The sequence below is a fragment of the Catharus ustulatus genome, chromosome W, assembly GCF_009819885.2.
Source record: "Catharus ustulatus isolate bCatUst1 chromosome W, bCatUst1.pri.v2, whole genome shotgun sequence".
Lineage (NCBI taxonomy): Eukaryota > Metazoa > Chordata > Aves > Passeriformes > Turdidae > Catharus > Catharus ustulatus.
The window spans coordinates 9,784,520-9,803,295 of record NC_046261.2 but is presented as its reverse complement, the minus strand read 5'-3'; the positions used below and the strand labels follow the sequence as shown (position 1 = coordinate 9,803,295).

General features: G+C 46.4%; 1 protein-coding gene across 3 annotated transcripts in view; it reads right to left on the bottom strand.

Moving 5' to 3' along the window:
- LOC117005059 (spindlin-Z) overlaps positions 1 to 8,766 on the bottom strand; it is a 129,124-nt gene extending 120,358 nt beyond the window's left edge. For 2 of the 3 annotated variants that reach the window (XM_033076290.2, XM_033076289.2), the window contains exon 1: positions 8,409 to 8,766. The gene's annotated coding sequence lies outside the window, so the exon portion shown is untranslated. Of the gene's footprint in view, positions 1 to 7,922; positions 7,971 to 8,408 lie in introns of those variants that run through there. The other variant, XM_033076291.2, reaches the window with a different exon arrangement.
- Between the last annotated feature and the right edge of the window lie 10,010 nt (positions 8,767 to 18,776).

Sequence of the window (18,776 nt, the reverse complement as noted above, 5' to 3'; positions counted from 1 at the left end):
TTTCATTGTTTTTATAATTCCTAGAAAATTTAAAGACAGTTTACTCTCCAAACATTTTACAATTCAAGTTGAAGACCAGATAAGTTACAAATATACAGAAGAACTAAAAAAAAAAATGTTCATTGGCATGATGATGTCCATTATCTAAGTATACCAGAGACATAAGAACTCTACTGAATTTTAGTTATGTTTGACACAGCATTTGGAAAAGGATAACAGGAAAACTCAACATAAATGTGTTATGAGCAAAACTGATTTTTGGGGAATTTCAATCAATTTACTTTGTTGTAAATTAAAAACTTCTAATTACCAATTCTGTTACTGAAACAAACAAAATGCCATGCTCATTCTCCCTCAGAAATTACAAAATAACAGAATGGTTGAGGTTGGAAGGGACATCTGGAGGTCATCTCTTTCAACCCTCCCTGCTCAAGCAGGGCCACCTAGAGCCAGTTGTCCAGTACTATGTCCAGACAGATTTTAAATATTTCCAAGGACAGAGACTCCACCATCTCTCTGGGCAACGTGTCCCAGTGCTCGGTCACCCTCACAGTGAAGAAGTGTTTTCTAATGCTCAGATGGAAACTCCTGTGTTTCACTGTGTGCCCATTCCCTCTGGTCCTGTCCCTGTGTACCACTGGAAAGAGTCTGGCTACATCTTCATTACAGCCTCTCTTCAGGTATTTATAGATAATAAGATTCGATCTGAGTCTTCTTTTCTTCAGGCTAAACAGTCCCAGCTCTCTCAGTCTTTCCTCAGATGCGAGATGCTCTAGTCCCTCAATCATCTTGGTTGTCCTTCACTGGGCTCTGTCCAGTATGTCCATATCTCTCCTGTGCTCTGAAGCCCAGAACTGGACATGGTACTGTGTGTGTGACCTCACCAGTGCTTAATATAAGGGAAGGATCACCTCCCTTGACCTGCTGGCAATACTTTGCCTAAAGCAGCCAAGCATAACATCAGGCTTCTTTGCCACAAGGGCATATAGCTGGCTCATGTTCAATTCAACCTGGTGCTCACCAGGATCTCCAGATCCTTTTCTGCAAAGCTGCTTTCCAGATGGGTGGCTCCCTATGGTAGGACTCACAGCTGGTCGGTGGGCCAGAGAGGGTTAATGAATAAGGGTTATTTCTGAAAGGAATCTTATCAAGGTCGTTGGCCTGGAGACCAAGAAGAGAAGGAGAAGGAGATAAGTGGGAAAAAAATCTGCAGCTGGGAAAAGTATTTTTAGAAAAGTCTTGTGAAAAACAGCGGTGGAGATGGTTTTTACACCAATCAACGTTATGTTGATTTATTGTAACCAATGAACAAAGTGTAAACTTTGTAGAGGGTATAAAAGACAGCCGGTTGTTGTAATAAAAGGGGATTTTAGCCTTCTGAAATGTAGTGTGCCTATTCATATGTCGCGCCTGCCTCAACAGCGACAGCTCCCTGCATGTACTGGTACATGAAGTTGTTCCTCAGGGGCAGAACTTGACACTTCCCTTTGGTGATTTGCATGAGGTTTTTGTCAGCCCATTTCTCCAGCCTGCCCAGGTCCCTCTGGGTGGCAGCACAACCCTCTGGTATATCAGTCACTCCCTCCCTTGCTGAGGGTACACTCTGCACCATCCATCCAGACCATTAATGAAGATGTTGAAAAGGACTGGATCCAGTATTGACCCCTGGGCTACACTACTAGCTACTGGCTTCCAAATAGACTTTGTGCTACTGATCACCACTCTCTGGGTCCAGCCATTCAGACAGCTTTCAATCCACTTTATCATCCCTTGCCTCTGCAAAATCTCTCCTTCCGTCTGTTCTTTCTCCAATCCGATCACCACACACAAAAGTCTCTGATGGGGCAAGAGGCAGCTCAGGAAATTTTGGTCAATGTGTGGTTGTTCCTGTGCTGGTAGCAGTCCCTTTAGAGTCAGGTCTCTCAGCTCCTGCTCAGACTACCACTTGAGTTCCTGCTCTCTTCCTGTTCCAGCATGGTCTTCTGTCTCCTCTTTCTTCTGCTCTGCTGTTATTTCTTTTCTTCCTTCCTTTCAGCATTTACCACCCTTCCTTGCTTTATATTCACAGAGGCATCACAAAGTTTACTGACTGGCTCCTCTTTAACCTGCAATGGGGTTGCTGATGAGCTGTCTAGAACCAACCCTAACCAGTACAGGGCAGTCAACAAGTTTCTCCCACAGAGGTCACTCGTGAAGCCACACTCTGCTCTCCTCCCACATCCCAACCTTGCCAATTATACCCAATAAAAAAAAATGTCACACGAAAAATATTCTAGAACATCCTTTCCTCTATGTTGCTGGGAAATTCCAGATTTAAAAATCTCAGCAGCAAGCTTGAAATTATACAGTACAGTTACCTTTTTTCAACATACTAGGGAAGACTTTTTTTTAAATAAAGAAAACACATACTAAACTAGGAAACTGTTTGTGTTGTGAAAATTAGTATTTGATCTTAACACATACTAGACCAGAAATATGATGTTTGATATGTCTTTTTGTTGTGCTTCTTGGAGTAGGAGGTCATGATCTGGTAAAGTTCATTTTTACATTTAAATGTGATTAATGCAGGTTCAGAAAAAAAGATAAAAGTAATTTATATTTTTGAAAGGGGGGTCAACTTAAGGTATAGATAGGTGAAGGTTTTTTTCAGAAATTAGCACAATCATAGCTTAGTATGCTTTAGATCAAGTAGTTTTTTACTGTTGTTAGATATTTACTGTTGGAGTGACTACCTAGAACAGAGGCTAGACAGAGTTAAAAGAATAAAGTAGGTATTTATTAAAGGCCTTCAACAGATACACCTTGGAAAGTATAAAAGCCTCGCAGAGACTATACCCAAGATAGACGATGGTCACAAGTTTCTCAGACAGATATAAGTTTTGTCTATTTGCATATTAGAAGTTAATTGTCCAACTATAGCTTCAGGTAATGAAGTCCTATTCCCCCAGTTTGCTTCCCTCCATTCACTTTTGTTTATACTTTTTGGGGCCTGAGGCAGATAGTGTCCTTGGTTCTCATGCCTGGAAGGATTGTTTTGTCTGACCAAAATGTGAAGAGAGCTTACTAACACACTATATGGAGTTCAGAGTTATACACTAATGCAGTACAGGATCTGAAAAATATAAAAGCTAAAACTTAAGGCATCATTCCCTCCCTTTAGAGGTTTGACAAGGCCTCTACCTTGTTGAGTCTCTATACTAAATGTCCACTAGTGGTATGCATTTAACAAGAGTACAGTAATTTCACGACCACAAGGCGCACCGGACTATAAGGCGCACCCCCCGGGAGTCAGTAAATTTTGCAACTTTGCAGATCAGATAAGGCACACCGGACTATAAGGCGCACTTTTTTTTTTTTTTTTTTGCAGCGAGGCTCCGCCCCCAGCTCCCCCCGCGCGGTTGTTGGCCGAGGCCCCGCTCCAACCCGGCAGCCATGGGCTCCTGGACCCGCCTGTATCTGCCGCTCCGTGCGGCATCCCCGGGCCCAGGGCATGCCCACCGCCGCTCCGTGTGGCGTCCCCGGGGCCAGGGAACGCCCGCCGCCGCTCCGTGAGGCATCCCCGGGGCCGGGGAACACCCGCCGCTGCTCCGTGCGGCGTCCCCGGGGCTGGAAAATGACCGCCGCTGCTCCGTGCGGCGTCCCCGGGGCCCCACTGCTCCGGGAGTTCCCTGGTGCTCCGGGTGCCCCGATGCCGGCGGGCTCACCTCGCGCTGCCACTGCCCTGATTCCAGTGGCTTTCCCACCCCACGCGGCAGCCGCCCCGATGCCGGCGGGTCCCCCCTGCGTGGCGGCTGCCCTGATGCCAGCCAGTCCCCCCCGCACGGAGCCCCTCTCCCCTCACATCCTGATGCTGCTGCGGGGCCACTCCCCACTCACAGCCAGGCACAGCCCCACAGGGCCACTCTCCCCTCACAGCCAGGCACAGCCCCGCGGGGCCACTCCCTCCTCACAGCCCGGCACAGCCCTGCGGGACACCTCTCCCCTCACAGCCCAGCACAGCCCCGTGGGGGCACTCCCCCGCACAGCCAGGCACAGCCCCGAAGGACACCTCTCCCCTCACAGCCCGGCACAGCCCCGCAGGGGCACTCCCTCCTCACAGCCCGGCACAGCCCCGCGGGGCCACTCCCCCTCACAGCCAGACACAGCCCCGCGGGACACCTCTCCCCTCACAGCCCAGCCCTGCTGCGGGGCCACTCCCCCTCGTGGCTCGCACTTCCGGGTTGGCAAATTTTGCCACTTTGTCCATCTGATACCGAAATAATGAGAAAAAGAACTAATGTAGATATAGCAATAGCAGTAGTTATGCTAAGGCTTAGAAAGCAGCAGTTCACAAGCAGGCCCTGGGAAACAGGCCTGGGAATGTACTAAGAACCACAAACTAATAATTAAAGGATCTAGTAGAGCATGCAGAACACAGTGAAATAATAAATGATAAAGGTTAATGTACAATCAATGATAAAGGGTTCTGGTGGTGGGAAGACAAGCAAGGGGGATTAAAGGGGGGTAACCTATAGTTTTGAGTAGACAAGCGTATAGAATTTATGACTTTTAGAGATAATATCTACAAGATTTATGTAACTGTATTGTCTTGAAGAATGTGTACTTCTGTATGTAGACCACTTTGTAAAAGGATATAAAAACCTGACGAAAAAGGGGAACGGTGGGCTCTGACTTTGGACGCTAGTCCTCAGACCCCAGGGCCCTCAATAAAGCACTGCACTAAACAACCTAGTTGTTTCGTGTCTCTCTGTCGGGCAACGCATCAGATAAGGCGCACCAGACTATAAGGTGCACTTCCGGTTTCGGGGGAAAATTTTAGTCAAAAGGGTGCGTCTTGTAGTCGTGAAATTACTGTATATATCTAACAACAGTAAATACCTAACAACAGTAAACCCCATCTTGGGTGTAGTCTCTGCGAGGCTTTTGCACTGCCCAAGGTGTATCTATTGAAGGTCTTTAATAAATACCTACTTTATTCTTTTAACTCTGTCTAGCCTCTGTTCTATGTATCCACTCCAAGGCATCAAGTGAACACTACTGAAAATGTCAAGCTTACTTCTTCATTTTAGAAGTGACTGGCAACATCTGGGCAAAGCAATATCACCTTAAGCAGCACCAGTGGTAGACACCAGTTTGCTAAGTAAGGTTATACTTTACAACCTAGTCATCATAGTAATCTTAAAACAGAATAGTTACCCATGTTACCTATATTCATTACTTGTTCTGACCTAATAGTAATGTGGGGAAAACAAAAAAAAAATCACCAAGCAATCCAGTAGATAGAATTAAAAAGCCTTTGAGGTATACATTCAGAGGAAATTATCATCTTAATAGGCTATACCCAAAGTTACATAGGGAACTTGGTATTCAGGACTACCTCTGAACCACTAAGAATACTCTGGAAACAGAAGGATGAGAGATCAACCAGTGACCTAAACATTAACAATATATTTTATTGAAGCACTTTTATACTAAAGGATTTCCAAACTTGCAGATAGAAGCAGTCTTAAACTTAAGCAAACAGATAGTCTCCTCAGAACTCTGACACAAAATCAAATAAACCAAAACCTCCAAAAAGGAATATTAAGACTAGCTGGGTTATCACACACCACTGATCACTCCCAGAAAATGGAACTGCAGGGACTGAATCCAAAGCACTTCAATTAAAGTAGCTGGCACTGTTAATACAAGGGGACTATCAGCTACAAAATGGTCAAATAATAAGAAAACATTCTCCTCAATCTCTCAAATAGTCAAATCAATTCACCTCTTACATTTCTGCATGTCATCACCAAATTCACATTTTAGATTAAAAGAAAAAGTTAAATCCAACCACTGTCACATGAAAAAAAACCCAATAAGTACTGTATATCACTCAATTAAATAATTTCACCATTACTTTAAAATTACTTTAGCAAGGCCAGGCCCATTTTACACTGTTTACAGATAAAATACAAATTAGTTAACTAATGTTTTGATTAGTTAATGAAAGAGTAACTGAGTGCTGCACAAATTCACCGACATATCAAGTTACAGATTTTTGCTCAGACTTTTCCATCTAGAAATATTAAAATTGGCTTGGGATCCATGACATGAATACATATTTCAAAATGCAATTTGGATTACTCCACTCAAGTTTTATGTTGTGGTAAACTTGATTATATAATTTATTGTCTTCTCCAGTTAATCAACACTTATTAATGGGGAGGAAAAAAACAGGAGGGAAAAAAAATAAAGAACGCATTAATATATGATACTTAATCTTAGCATTAAAATGCAGTAACTACTTCCAACTCAATAAGAACTATGATTATGCTATGCCAGTGCTCCTCCACTAGAAGCTTCTAAAGCAAAATAGTGAAAACAAACCAAAAAAAGGACATTACTTTACGGCACTGCTCTGATAGAAGCTATGGCTATCAATGTGTTCATACTTTGAATAAAGAGTGTGTTTTTAAATATAATCTTAGAAAATGAAAGATTGACCGTGAGTTACAGTAACACATATTTAGAAAGCAATAGAAAGCATCACATCCTTTGTACCTTGGGTACTCATGCTTACAACCTAGATATGCTGTTCCCTGGTAGATCATTTTAGGTATACCCAAGAAATTAAAATGTTATTTTGGCTTTAAGTCATTAAAAAAACCCAAACATCCAATAAAATATATGTTATTTTCTTTGAAGTCAGAAGAGGGTATTCTGGATAAATGAGGTTGGGTTGGTAGGTGCTAAACTGAATATTTGTTTTGTGTTAGAAGTCAGAAATATGCTGTTGTGTAGTTCAGTATCGCACTTCAGTTCACAATGCCATGCCTTTTTCCTTTTTAAGAAAAAATTCTCCTATTAACAAAAACAACACACTTCTGTTTATACTATTGTCATCACAAGGGCAAATAATTCTGTGATACAAAACTATCAACACAAAGAGACCTGGCAAGTGTTAATTTCAGTTTTATATCCTGTGATCTGTGAGCGATTTAAGATACTGACAAGGAGATACAGAGAAAGCCAAGAACACCTATGCTATATTTTTTCACTACACAATGCATATTCTAACATAAGTAGCTCAGGATTTTAATAAGACTGTGCCAAATCGATACCTTATACTGAGCTACATCCCAAAATGAAAGAAATTACTAGACCATTTTGCAAGCATAATACAATATTTCATCTCTGCCAGCACTTTAGTGCAGCAGCCCCCCTCCCCCCAAAGAGATACGCGCATTCCAACCGAGCCTCTCTCAGCAGGGTTCAGCCAATTCTCACCCTCCCTCCAGGCCTTGCTAGGTTCCCAAACCCCCTCTGATTTTAGGTTTGGATTTTGTTGTAAGCGGCAAAACGAAAGAAAGCCTCCAAAGTGACGATCCTTACCCTTGAAATCCCGCCATGGGCGCAATAAGGAGGGTGATTTTTTTTTTTTAATGGGAGATGAATGAGAAGAAACAAAAGACTAAATGGAGAAGAGGCTAAGCAGTGGAGACAGAGGGAAAAAGAGGAGAGCCCGTTAAAGGAACTGGGCGAACGTCAGCCATGTTGTGTGTGTTAGTCCAGTATTTACAAACCTGCAGCTGCAGCATCGTTTTGAGTCTGGAAGAGAGGGGAAAGAAGGGAGGGGGAAAGAAAGGAGAGGAGGGGGGAGAGAGAGGGAATAGAGGGAGGAGGGGAAAGCGGCGACAGCAGCAGACAAAGGAACCCAGAAAAGCGCGAGCAAAGCGCGCAGATACGTCCACACGCTCTGGGTGTCCCGGACAGCAGAGGTGGCGTGTGCAAATCCAGTGCTGCCAGCCCGAGGCGTTAGCAACTTTCACAGCTCCAGCCTTTGGCCACTGAGGCGCGGCCGAGCCCAGACACTACCCTCACATCCCCTTCACCACATTTTTTCATGAGGGGAGCCAATAGATGACAGGTCAGAGACATACCTATCTCCCTCAATGTGCACTATCGACAGAGAGGCTTATCTGCTGGGAGCCCCTTAGCGGGCCCCAGCCCACAGTACAATAGATCCACAGAGAGGAAGGGGGAATGTGCAGCTGCGACCCCTTCTCTCCAGCAACGGACTCGATGTGGGCGGGGTAGATACCGGGAGGGGCCATGCCAAACGAGACCAGCAGTCCCCCGGAGCCCAAAAGAGTGGTGGTTGCCAAGGAGTCGAGGCGCTACGCGGGAAGGGAGCCCAAGGGCCCCCACTCTCGCTCGCCTCCCGCGGCTTTTAGGGGGGCTGCTGAGGCAGACAGTGAAGAAAGGGTTAACAGAGACGGAACACCGCAAGTATATAAATAACGTCAGCCGCAGGGAAGGAGGAGAAAACTACGAAGAGCGGCTCCGAGCTCATTCCACAGCGACTCCCTCCGGTTCTACGCGGTCCTAGGCTGCGCTTTCCTTTCCCTTCCCCCGCATTCACTCACCTGCTGGGAGGATGGGCGCCTGGGAGTGCCAGGAGGATAGTCTAGAAGCGTTAGCGCTGCAGCCGCAGCAGTCCTCCTGTGTCACTAGGCCACTCAGATTCTCTGCGGCAGCAGTATGGGGAGCTGCTCCCCTTGATTCGTTTGTCCCACTCCGCAGTCAACACTGCTGCCTTCAATTCGCCTCTGCTACATATGGATCCTCCTCTCCGTACGCGAACTCTACCAGCAGGATAGAGGCCTCCTCACCTTCCTGCCAAATAGTGAGCTGCCCGCATCGAGACGTTCAAAACATGGGACCGGACACCACCCTCTTCCCATCCACCAACACGCAGGCGCAATGCAAATTCCGAACTGCGACAGGAGCGCAGGAAGCAATCCTCCACCTAGTCCACTGCTACTCGTTACCGCGCAGGCGCTCCTTTTCCTCCACTGCCGTCTCTCGGCGCTCCGTCGAGGAGAGCGGCGTCGTAGTGGAGAGTGGTGTGAGCATGTCCCCAGTTGGCTGTCGGTTAGCCCTTCTCCAAAATCAGGCCACTAGGCCATGGGGCGGTGAATGTCCGTCTTTCCCCTCCCATCCGCCCACCCACCGCGGTGAATCTAGTGCTTCCTCGTGAAGTGGCCACAGTGCTTTATGGCAGCGGTACTGCTTCCTTAAACAGACCTTGGGAGCCAGTGGCTGTACACTGCCCTCTCGCCATCATAGGAAAGAAAATGCATAAGCCATCATAAGAAAATCAGCTATGGATATCCTGTGTTACAAATTTGGCCCGTGGCGACTGAGGAGACAGGCTAGGACGCAAAGTATAGAATTACAAAGGTATGTATTTATTCAAGTGCATGAGATGTCTCAGCCAAACAAGGGATTTTTAGAGGCTTTATACCTTATGCTATAAGGGTATGATATGAATCACTCACCTATTAATGCAGATTTCTAATTGTCTAATCATAAACGTGGTACAGCATAGCAACATATGTTTAAAAAAATGTATTTTGTAGGTAGTGCCATACAATTATCTGTCAGCATCCTTGTGATTTGTCTGTTAATCCAGATGTTTCCATCATTAACTTCTGAAAATTTATTAGGCATCAACAATTCATGTTTCTCTTAGATATGGATCCTTCAGATAAGAAACCTCTGTTCTTGCAAAAGTTAATTTAGTTGATCGCTTGCCCCTAGTAGGGGTCTTGGGTCTCCAGATAATGATTCAGCAATTATGGACTAATAATGCTCTTAGCTCCTATTGACTGTGTGGTCTCAATAATTTATATCATGCCTACTAGAAATGAAAATAAAGATTTGACCAGGTGCCTTAGGACCTTCAAAGCTAGTAAGGCAGGGAGAAGTCAGCATGGTGCCCAAAAATCTGAAGGCTGTCCTGGTTTAAAGGGACAGTATTGCCAGGAAAAGGAAAAGGCAAGAGTTTTTTTTTTCAAAAAACAATGGATAGTGAAAATCCCCTCCCTCCCAGTTTACTATAATTTGGAAATTCAGGAACTCTCAGGCAAAAGGTATGGGTTTAGAATAACAGTTCTTTACTGATATATTTACAAGACAAAACAAAAACAGCATCAGCTATGAGAAGAAAAATAGTGACAGAACAGAACGAAACTCAGTCTCAGTCCCTTTTTCCAGTCACAGATGCCCCTCCTCGGCTGCACAGTCCTGATGGAGCAGGGCAGGCAGCCTCTCAATCGCGGCTGCTGCAGGAGCAGGGGAGCGAGGCGGCAGCGGCCGTCCCAGGTGGGAGAAGGGTGAGGAAAGAACTTGCTCACTGTGGGCGTCCCGGTTCTCAGCGCTGTTCTCAGAAGCAGGAAGCTTTAGCAGTCGGAGTGCAGGAGCCCTGATCCCACCACGGAGAAAAACAACCTCTCTCCTCGAGTTCAGGCCAGCGAGCTGCGAGTGTCCCCCCACCCGCCGAGAGACAAAGCAGTACTCCACCTTCTGTAATGGAGCCATCAGGGCCAACCCAGCCATTCCTTTGTCTTGAGCACTTAACGGCTAAAAGGGGAGCCGCCCCAGCTAGCTTAACATAATAATGGGAAAAATTTCTAAAAACTCCCCCAGCCCACAACAGAGGCCAATAGGAAAGGGGAGAAATCTGCATAGTGTGAAGGACCTTCAAGACCTTGAGGAGGCAAAAAGGGAACAATGCGTGACCAACTCAGTCACAGAGAATGGCCATTTACCTTATAAAATGGCATTAGTTATGCTAACCATATTACCAGAGATCGGGAGCAGGAGGTACCGGTCACAGTTGTACATAAACTTCCTAGCCTTTTTAGATGCTTTGAAGTGCCACCTAGTTTGGTTAGAAATAAAATGACTGAACTCTTACACAAGCTTTGAATTTTATTGAGTAGCTTTGTGTGAGAACCAGGTTCCCTCTGGTCTCAGAAACTTTTGTTTTCTTTATATCCTTCCCAACTAAAAAGAAACAGCTTTAACTGATGAAAAAAACCTCAGCCTTCTTGATTTGATTGTAGAATCAAGAACTCTCAGAAATCAAGTGGCTAGCTGTTTCCTTGATCTGAATTTGAAGGAGCAATGATGTCTTGATTCTGATCTTGATCTTCAAATAATATCTTTAAATGTAAATACCACTTTAATGTAACTTTAAAGAACCAATTATCTGTTTGAGATAACTGTCTGGCTACCTGTCTAATTTATCTTTTTCAAGCAAGCTACTGTAGAGCTATCACAAGAATTATTTAAAGTCAACAGAAACAGAAGCCTCCTTCCAATGTGTTTCCTTTCTGACATGGTTAGAACTGATTAAATTTATTATGCCAGCAGGAACCAAGCTATCTTTTAGCAACTTGAATAAAACATAAATAAGTTTCAAATTCAGGTGATGTAAATTAAATAAATAGAATAGTTCCAGTTGCAAGTGAAAGGAATGAGAAGGAGGTGTCTTTAGAAACAAACTGTGGGCCTGAGGGTAGATAAGGCCAGATACAGAGAGGGGAAAGAAGCAGTGGGAGGAACCATAAATTCCATAGGAATTCCACTAATTGACACAGACTTACTCAAGACTGTGCTAAATCTCTATATTTAGAGAAAAAAAAACAGAGACACAAGGAAAAATAAAAAGGGGCGGAGTATACATTAGAAAGAGGGTCTATTAGTTGATTCGGAAAGTCTGTACCTCTCAAGTACCTCAGCCAATGGGGAAAGAGAGGGAAATATGGCCAGGAAATTAGGATAAAAAAGGAACCTGCATTCTCTAACAGTTTGAGAGATGCCATGGGAAATGCCCATGACCTCTCCCTTTATTCAAATAAAGTTACAGGGCTCCTCAGTCTCCTTTTTGGACAAAATCCTCTGGTGTTTGTGGATTAATTTTCCTCACAGAAGAGACCTACAATGATCAACTAGTCAACTGTGTAACTATTTCTGGAAAATTTGACGCCTTTAAGTAAATTATTGCATACTATTGGAAGTAGTGAATAAAGCTAATGTTTTAAGATAAATACTCCAATGACTACTAAATTAAAACTCAACTGTATTGATACATGGAAAACAACTTGTGAGAAATTAGAGTTATAAAGTAGTTATGCATTTATTCAGCGCTAAGGTGCACGGGGATAATTCCTCCCAAAGCATGCACCCAGAAACTTCAAACTACTGCTCTATTCCCTAAAAGCCTAGGATTACACAATACGCCTAATACATATTCATGTCCTAGCCCCGCCTAGTCCCACCTACCCACGCTTCGTATTAAAATGAACCAAAAGTCCTTTTGCACTTGCGCCTCCCCAATTCAGGGGTCGTCAGGGGTCTCTGACGAAGGCTTCCAAACTCTTTATCGCACTTGAACTTTTCAACTTTGTCTCCGGAGCATGCGTCTTAGCCTTTTGGGCACATTCCAGACCTTGAGATTAGTTCTTTCTGGTTTTGGGTTTTGGATTAATCACTTATCACTGGTAGCCTTGCACCCCTCACCCTGTTTGCAAGTTCTGGCTGCGTTTATCACAAACCAATCTGCCTCTCCTTCCGATTTTTGCAAGCATAGTAAATGTCAGGCATTCTCCATTGTCTTGTTTTTTGATGGACTATCCCTTACTCCTCAATTCCCTGTCTTATTTCCCCCCTTTTCTGGAAAATTTAAAGTAAATTATTTTACTTACTACAAGGATTCTCTGGCTAGCCAGTTGTTACGATAGGTGTCTCTCAATGCCTTTCCATGCACCTTTGACAATGAGGATAAAATTGCTATGTGTTTCAACATTCTCCAATTCCAAACACATATCATAATAGATACTACAAAGCTTATACCAACTAGTATCAATATTACATTTATAGGACGTAGTAGTGTGTTTAAAATTCCAGCCACGTTTGGTGACCATCCAAAAAGTGTATCCCACCAGTGATTACTTGTGTCCTATTTCAGCCTCTATATAACTTTGTGTATCCTTTTTGTATCATGATAGACAGTAACTAGAGGTTTTTTTCCATTTTCTTGTATCTCTTTCAAGATTTTAGTCAGGTTTTGACGTTTGGTTGTTTTACCATTGTAAGCTTCATTCCAATAGGTGTAATTAGATCTTATCAGCTGGTGGGATACAATGGGTGCAAAATATGAGAAGTCACATCCAACAATCTTAGCAAAGTGGCAAATACAAAAATTAGAGTGATTCTTATCACACAAAGTTACATAATTGTTATTATCTATTTCTATAAAAGCACAAGCAGTTCTTAGGCATGCACAACTTTGCCCGATATATACAAGCAGAGTCTTTTGGCTGGTATTTGATGAATTTCAAAGTGACAGACTCCTTGTTCAGTGTTGTAGGGGGTTGGGGGAGTTTTTACTCTTTCCCTCAGTGGAGAAAATTTTTACCATTAGCATGTCAAAGGAACCTGGCCGGGCAACTCCCTGGTTTTTGATTACTCAAGACAAAAGAGAGGAGTGGGGATGAATAGCTGTAAGTTGTTTTGTCCTTTCCAGGAGCCACTCATGCTCCCTGGCCCCAACGCAGAGAGAACTTCTTTTTTCTCCGTGGTGCAACCAGGCCCTGCACTCTGACACTGCTACAGCTTCCTGCTTCTGAGAACAGCACTGAGAACCAGGATGCAAATGGTGAGCGGAAGTTTCTTTTCCTTCACCCTTCTCCCACCTGGGACCCCCCTGCCGCTGCGCTGCCGCCTGTCTGCTCCTGTAGTTCCCACAACTGAGAGAAGAGAGAAGGCGACTCCGCCCTCGCTCCACCGGGACCGTGTGGAGGAGGAGGGCGCCTGACTGGACAAAAGGACTGAGACTGAGTTTCATTCTGTTTTGTCACTGATCTTTTCATAGCTGATGTTGTTCTTGTTTGTCATGTTGATATATCAGTAAAGAACTGTTATTCCTAAACCCATACCTTTTGCCTGAGAAACCCTTAATTTCCAAACTATAGTAAACTGGGAGGAGGGGATTTTCACTCTGCATTTTGGGAAAAAACACTTGACTTTTTTTTTTCTGGCAATACTGTCCCCTAAACCAAGATAGATCTTGGCGCCCAAACATGGGGCAGAGAAAAAAGGAATAACAGTTCTTCAGTTGCCTAAGATTGTCTTTTTTGTGTGCTAGCAACATGTGGTCCAGTTTAATCTGGTTTGGGCTGTACATGTTCATAAATGTATATCTGCCATTTGCAAACCCTTACATAAACATGGGCCCTGTAACTAAGGCTACTGTGACTGTTATCAAACTTGCTTTATGGCTTGATAAGGTGAGGAATTAATGGATTTTTAACTTCCTTTGGAAGGCGGGTACATGGATTCAGGGATACCACACACTAACTGCATGTTTTTGGGGTTACTTTAATAATGGCACCTACTGTGAGGGAATGACACCAGGGGAAATTTTCTCCCAACCCTTCACCCAGATTTTTGGGTCTACCCCACCAGTTTTTGAAGGGTTCAAATCTCCTCTAAATGCTAATGATATCATACAGTGGCTGGTGTTACTGATAGGCTTGTCTTACTTAACATTTAGAGATAAGGGGGGATTGAGCTGGATAACAACCCTGATACCTACTCCAGGAAATAGGGATGGTGCTGCAGACATTGACCCTGCCCCAGAGCCTAGGGATGCTGCCCCAAAACCTGACCCTGCCCCACAGCCCACCTCAGAAAGGAACCACCCAGAGTGGAACGGGGTTCTAGTGAAGCAGATGAGTGAGATGAGCCAGATGATGAAGGAGTACCTTTCCCCAGCTGGTGAGAACCCCTGCCTTAAAGGGGGAGAATCCAGTGATGCTGCAGTGGAATCCATAGATGTTACATCTGCCCAGGTTCCAGCTGAATTGCAAGGGCACTCACAGTCAGCAGCAGTCGCCCCTGTGGAAACTAGAAAGTCTAAAATGAAAACAAGGCACCTAGACAAAGAGGATTAGAGAGGAGGGCCCTCACAACCATCAGGGGAGCCAGAGGTTGAAATCATCACTGAGTCCCTGTCTTATGAAAATCTCTGCAATCTGCGGAAAGATATTGCACGATGGGGCCGGGAGGCTTTGGCAACTTTGTTACTTCGGGTCTGGGACCTTATGGGTACAGGTGTGCACTTGGATGGTACAGAAGCAAGGAATTTGGGATCCTTGTCCCAGGACTCAGGTGTGGACCAGATATTCGTAAGGGAGCCAGGCCCACTTCCCCTCTGGGAGTGGCTTTTAATGAGTTTAAGAGAGAGGCTTGTCAACAGAGAAAGAATGCACGAGTACCACAATAGAATGCATTGGAAGACCCTTGAGGAAAGAATTCAACAGCTGAGAGAAGTGGCAATACTGGCGGTACTCTTTGGGAGGTATGGACAGCATGACAATGACCCTGACAAGGTCAGGTGCACAGGGCACATGCTGTGGAATCTGGCAAACCAAGGGACATCTCAATATACCACCTTCATTGCAATGATTACAGTAATTTCACGACCATAAGGACTATAAGGCACACCTCCGGGACTCGGCAAATTTCGCAAATTTGTACATTATATAAGACACACCGGACTATAAGGCGCACTTTTTTTTGCAGCGAGGATCCGCCCCCAGCTCCCCCCGCATGGTTGCTGGCCGAGGCCCCGCCTGAACCCGGCAGCTATGGGCCCCTGGAGCCGCCTGTACCCAGCAGGGCCGGGGCATGCCTGCTGCCGCTCAGTGCTGCCTCCCCAAGGCACGGCTATGCCCGCCACCACTCCGTGCCGCCTCCCCAGAGTCGGGGCATGCCCGCTGCCACTGTGCGCCGCCTCTCTGGGGCTGGACTATGCCCGCTGCCGCTCCATGCCGCCTCCCCGGGGCCGGGTTATGCCCACCTCCACTCCATGCTGCCTCCCCGGGGCCGGGGCATGCCAACCGCCGCACCGTGCTGCCTCCACGGGGCCGGGCTAAGCCTTCTGCTGCTTGGCCCCGCCTCCCCGGGGCCGGGCTATGCCCGCCACCTCTCCATGCCACCTCCCCGGGGCTGGGCTATTCCTGCCGCCGCTTGGCCCCGCCTCCATGGGGCCGGGGTATGCCTGCCAGGGTGCTGCAGGCCCCCGGGCCCGCCTGTACCCGGCAGCCACGGGGCCCCGGGCCCCCTGCACCTGGTAGACGCAACCCCACGGCCCTGCCTCCACCTGGCAACCGTGGCCCTGCTGGCTTCCCCTGCGGCTCACGGCTCACACTTTCGGGTTGGCAAATTTCTGAACTTTTGCCCATATAAAAGGCGCACCAGACTATAAGGCGCACTTCCGGGTTCAGGCAAAAATTTTAGTCAAAAAGGTGCGCCTTATAGTCATTAAATTACTGTAATGCTGATGAACACCGAGAAACAGTGAGTTCTGTTGCTAATAAGCTTAGGGATTTTCACAGTATGATGAATGGCGCAATGCAGGCCCAGGTTTCTGCCATGGTCAAGGATTACGTACAGGCAGGGATAAGGGAGGAGATAAAGGAGGTGAGGGGGATGAGAGGTGACATAAGTGAGATGAGGGAGGAGATCAGGAAGATCAATGTAGCAGGAGTGCGAGCCTCATACCCCAAGGTTGCAGCCCAACGCCCCCCAGCTAGTCAAAGAGGGTACACCCCATGAGCTGACCTATGGTTTTTTCTGCGTGACCATGGGGAAGACATGGGAAAATAGGATGGGAAACCCACTTCTGTCCTGGCAGCATGGGTGTGTCAACTCAGGGAGGAAAATGCTAACCGAGGGAGCTACACTAAAGTGAAGGTAGCCTCAACCTCCCATGACCAAGGTACTGGGCATTACAGAAGGGAGGATGATCTGTCAGACCCACTTGAAGGAACCTCCACGATGTATGTTCAGGAAAGAAATAATAGCCAGGGCTAGAGGGGCCCTGCCTCTAGCCAGGGAGAGGCACGGGATAACAGAGTCTATTGGATGGTGTGGATCCGATGACCTGACACATCAGAGCCACAGGAACATAGGGTATTAGTTGCTACTGGTTCACAATGCACCCTAACACCATCAGAACATGTGGAGGAAGAGCATGTTTCTATTGTTGGGGTGACAGGGGGATCACAGGAATTGACTTTGCTGGAAGCTGAGGTGAGCCTGACTGGGAAGGAGTGGCAGAAACATCCAGTTGTAACTGGCCAAGAGGCACTGCGCATTCTAGGCATAGACTTTCTCAGGAGTGGCTATTATAAAGACCCAAAGGGATTCAGGTGGGCTTTTGGAATAGCTGCTGTAGCGGTAGAGGGCATTAAGCAATTGAATAACTTGCCTGGACTGTCAGAAAACCCATCTGCAGTGGGACTTCCGAAGGTGGAAGAGCAACAAGTGCCAATTGCCACCTCAACAGTTCACCGCTGGCAGTACCGGACAAATTGAGATGCCGTGATCCCCATCCACAAGATGATCCGTGAGCTAGAGAGCCAAGGAGTGGTCAGCAAAACCCACTCACCCTTCAACAACCCCATCTGGCCCGTGCGCAAGTCTGATGGAGAATGGAGATTGACTGTGGACTATCATGCGTTGAACGAAGTGACTCCACCGCAGAGCGCTGCCCTGCTGGACATGCTAGATATCCAGTACAAGTTGGAGTCCAAGGCAGCAAAGTGGTATGCAACCATTGACATTGCCAATGCATTTTTCTCCATTCCTCTAGCAGCAGAGTGTAGGCCTCAGTTTGCCTTCACCTGGAGGGGTGTGCAGTACACCTGGAATCGTCTGCCCCAGGGGTGGAAACACAGCCCCACCATCTGCCATGGACTAATCCAGGCTGCACTGGAAAAGACTGAAGCTCCAGAACACCTGCAATACATTGATGACATCATTGTGTGGGGGAACACGGCAGTGGAGGTATTTGAGAAAAGAGAAAAGATCATCCAGATTTTGCCGAGAGCCGGCTTTGCCATTAAAAAGAGCAAAGTCAAAGGACCTGCCCAAGAGATCCAGTTCCTGGGAGTAAAGTGGCAAGACAGACAATGCCAGATCCCCACTTAGGCCAACAATAAGATCACTGCAATGTCTCCACCAACCAACAAGAAGGAAACACAAGCTTTCCTAGGTGCCATAGGCTTTTGGAGAATGCACATTCTCGAGTACAGCCAGATTGTGAGCCCACTCTACCTGGTCATCCGTAAGAAGAACGATTTCCACTGGGGTGCTGAGCAGCAGCAAGCCTTTGCCCAGATCAAACATGAGATCGCTCATGCAGTAGCCCTTGGCCCAGTCAGGACGGGACCAGAGGTGAAGAATGTGCTTTATTCTGCAGCTGGGAACCATGGCTTGTCCTGGAGCCTTTGGCTGAAGGTGCCTGGGGAGACTCAAGGCTGGCCTCTAGAATTCTGGAGCCAAAGCTATACATGGTCTGAAGCCAATTACACTCCCACAGAGAATGAGATCTTGGCGGCCCATGAGGGAGTTCAAGCTGCCTCAGAAGTGATTAGCACAGAAGCACAACTCCTCCTGGCATCGCGAATACTGGTTCTGGATTGGATGTTCAAAGGAAAGGTTCCCTCTACCCACCATGCCTCCGACGCCACATGGAGCAAGTGGATTGCCCTCATCACGCAACGCGCCCGCATCAGAAACCCAAATCGCCCTGGGATTTTGGAGATAATTACCAACTGGCCAGAAGGTGAAAACTTTGGTCTCACCGATGACGAGGAGCAAGAACAAGTGAGCCGGGCTGAGGAAGCCCCACCGTATAACCAACTGGCAGCAGAAAAAACACGCTATTGCTCTTTTCACTGATGGCTCCTGCCACATCGTGGGGATGAACCAGAAGTGGAAAGCAGCCGTATGGAGCCCCACACGACAGGTTGCACAAGCTACCGAAGGAGAAGGTGGATCAAGTCAATTTGCTGAACTCAAAGCTGTTCAGCTGGCCTTGGACATTGCTGAGAGAGAGAAGTGGCCAAAGCTCTACCTTTACACTGACTCATGGA